A 3,648-nucleotide genomic window follows, 5' to 3' on the forward strand; every position below is an offset into this window, starting at 1 on the left:
GAAATGCGAGCCTATGAATCCTTGCATTTTTTACCCATCACCTATCTTTTCAATGAGACTTGTAAGCTTATACACCAACTCGAGCCTCATTATACCATGCATAATGTTGAATAGGAAGGATTAAGTCGACTTGTAGGTATTGTACAATCTAATCGATTCGGCTCCGGGACCCAAACTTTCCTAGGATTGTAAGATATAAACCAACTCGATCCATCAAAACAATAATTGCTTGCTTATAATTTGAGAATATGTTTTTATGATCAATTCCCATGAATCCCCTATGACCCCATGACACCCTAGTGCCTTTTATCAATTGTTTACACCCCTTTTTAATCATCTCGCTTGTTTACTTTTATTGCTATTTAGTTTAGTGATCTTCTACTTCAAACCCCAAATCGTGACACCCTTAGACACCACTAGTTGCAATTGAAAATCTCATCTCAATTCCCGTCCCTTGGGATCCGACCTTTACTTGCCTCTTTACTTATTGTAGAGTTATTTGTGGAGTTATAAATTGTGTTTTGGTCTAGGTGCTCCTAACGACAAGTACCAAAAACTAAACCTCACAAGGGAACACGACAAAAAATGGCGCCGTTGCCGGGGACGGTGTTAACTTGATTTAGATTTTCTTAAATTGTTATTTGTTGTGTCTTTCTTTGCCTTGGGGAAGTAAAACTCCTCAAGGTTTGTTCTAATTATTTCCAAGTTGTTTGATATTTTGCATGTCTAGAAGATCACAAGGTAACTTGTTACCCTTTGATCACGAAATTGAAAGGACTTTGGCAACCAATAGAAGACTTGCTAGGAGAACTTTGAGAGGTATTGGTGAGGTTGTAGATATTCAACCAAACACTATTGAGTTCATCAACCCTTTTGCAAGAGAAGGTGAGGAGAAACCAACACAAAATCAACCCACAATACCTAAATTTTCATCACATTCCGTACCAACCTAGCAGAACCTACCCAATGGTACTCCCACACCACAACAATTAACCGGAAATTTCATTGCCAAATCCGCCTTTATCCAATTAGTCGAAAGAAGCCAATTTGGGGGGATGCCTAGTGAAGACCCTCACTCTCACATGGAGACTTTTTGCGACTATTGTGATGCGATTTCTCAAACCGGTGTAACTCAAGACCAAATTCGATGGGTCTTATTTCCTTTTTCTCTAATTGGGACCGCAAAACAATGGTTGAAAGGCCTTGATAAGGCTACTCTCGGAATTGATTCTTGGAAGAAATTGGCTCTAGCTTTCTACAAAAAGTTCTATCCACCGGAAAAGACTAACATGCTAAGAGCTCAAATTACGGGCTTTAAGCAAAGAGATGAAGAATCTTTGTATGAAGCTTGGGAGCGATTCAAAGGAATTTGTCGCTCATGTCCTCATCATGGACTTAGCGAGTGGTTCTTGGTACAACAATTTTGGAACGGTCTTTATGAAGACTCAAGAAACATTCTCAACATGGGATCAAATGGAATGTTCACCGAAGTTGATGACAATCAAACTTGGAACAAGATTGAGGAAATGGCGGTCCATAATTCACAATATAGTAAACCTCGCAAGGCTACTAGAGGAGGAAAGCATGAAGTGGACTCTATTACTCAATTGGGTGCTCAACTTAGTGCTCATATTGATACCATCAATTTGAAGTTCGAAAAAGCTATGGCTAGACTTGAAGAAGCCTCAAAATCACCAAAGCAACATGTTAATGCCATGACGGCATCTTCATCAATCCCAAGTGGTATATGTGAGAATTGTGGAACTTTGGGACATGACCAAAGTGAATGTAGGGGAACAAATGAACAAGTGAATGCTTTTCAAGCATACAAGAGTGGTACCCCTTATTCAAACTATTACAATGAAAACACCAAATTCCACCCAAATCTCTCATACAAAAGCCAAAATGTTCAAAACCCTCAACCAACATACACCCCACCTCCCATGAGAAACCAAAATCAAAGACACTTTTACAACCAAAACCAAGGTTACCAAAATCAAACTCCATACAATCAACAAAATGACCACGGTTTTGATGTTCAAAAAGCGGTCCTCCAAATGCAAAAGCATCAACAAGAGTTCTTCACTCAAATGCAAAAGGATAGTCAAGCAAAGGAAATCACCATCAGCAACATCCTAGCCCACACCAAAATGTTGGAAACCCAATTAACTCAACTAGCATCTTCAAGCTCACAAAGACAAAAGGGGCAATTACCACCTCAAAGTAATCCCCCGAGACATGAAACGGTTAGTGCCATTCACTTGAGAAGTGGTACGAGGTATGAAGCACCGGAGAAGCAAGTTGAGGATGAAGTTGTGGAAGCTAGTGACAAAGAAGAAGTAGACTCCCTATGGTGTTAGAAACACTGGAGGATCTCGGAATTCCCCCTCTTGCCTAGACAAGAAGAAGGGTCGTCCCCTCTCTACCATGCACAAAAATGGATACGATGGATAAAGGGATCGAAAGATATTTGAGTTTCACTTTGGGAGTTTTCTTTTGTTTTTGTTTTTCCCCCCAATTTCTTGTGACTTTATAACATTTGAGAATATTTTCTTGCCATTTCTTTTTGATTTTTGGCATTTCAACACTTGACAACTTTCAACTTTGCTTTGCATTTCTTTTGAACATTTTCAAAGTCACCCCATATGTAGTGAGGGTGGCTTATATTTGAAGCTTTAGGAGTTCTATTTTTGCTCCTCTTTTCATTTGATGCATTTTTGCAAACTTTCTTTCACTTTTCATTTCATTGAACTCAAATTGATTTCTTTTTGTGCCCATTCCCTTTGATGACAAAAATGTGGTAGAACATGGATGATGGATGGATGCATGGTTTTAAGGTTCACCTTGGAATAAACGTTAGCCAAGGAGTTATCACACCATAAGGTACTCTTGACTAGGCCTTAATCCATGGGTCAAAGGATACTAGCATGACACATCCTAGGGTGTTTTACAAGTATTCTAACAAGCAAAGTCTTAAGAAGAAAAAGCATCTACTAGGGCCTATATACACTTGTCAAGTTTCCCAAGTAGACGGTTTCACAAAATTTTCTAACATGCAACTACATGCCGTGATGCAACTAACATATAAACATCCTAATGCAAATGATTCTACCAACTAGTATGACATATACACTAAATGCAAGTCCTAAGTTCACATTGTTTACCGCATCAATCAAAATAAAGCCACATAGTCATTAACATTAAGAGGAAAAAGGAGATTGGAAAGATCATACCATGCGGTCTTCAATATCCTCCTGTCTCGGATGTGGCGTAGTCGATCAATTTGAACAAGGGTAAAACAAACACAATATATACAACAATATATACATGACTACACTACAAAGGAAATGAACTTGTTTTTGGTTTTTCAATTTTTCAAATTTTTATGGTTTTTTTCGAAATTTTTCAATTTTTTTGGCTTTTGGAATAAAAGTTAAGTTAGAATTCCCCATCCCCACACTAATATGGGCATTGTCCTCAATGGCCAAAAGATGGGAAATCATGCAATTATGATGCGTGAATTCTACACTAAATGCAAGCTACACTAATCTACACTACATGATTCATGGTTTTTGTTTATGACGGAGAGCGCAATTTAGATTACCTCCCGTTGTGTATGTATGTACTTCCCCAAACCAAGTTAGACAT

At 38.4% G+C, this 3,648-nt stretch overlaps 1 non-coding gene across 1 annotated transcript; it reads right to left on the minus strand.

Annotated features, from left to right (window-relative positions):
* Positions 1-1,289: 1,289 nt before the first annotated feature.
* LOC141623991 (small nucleolar RNA R71) lies at positions 1,290-1,396 on the minus strand. The gene has a single exon (XR_012533804.1). It is a non-coding gene; the product is annotated as a small nucleolar RNA R71 (small nucleolar RNA).
* Between the last annotated feature and the right edge of the window lie 2,252 nt (positions 1,397-3,648).

The sequence above is a fragment of the Silene latifolia genome, chromosome X, assembly GCF_048544455.1.
Source record: "Silene latifolia isolate original U9 population chromosome X, ASM4854445v1, whole genome shotgun sequence".
Taxonomy (NCBI): Eukaryota; Viridiplantae; Streptophyta; class Magnoliopsida; order Caryophyllales; family Caryophyllaceae; genus Silene; species Silene latifolia.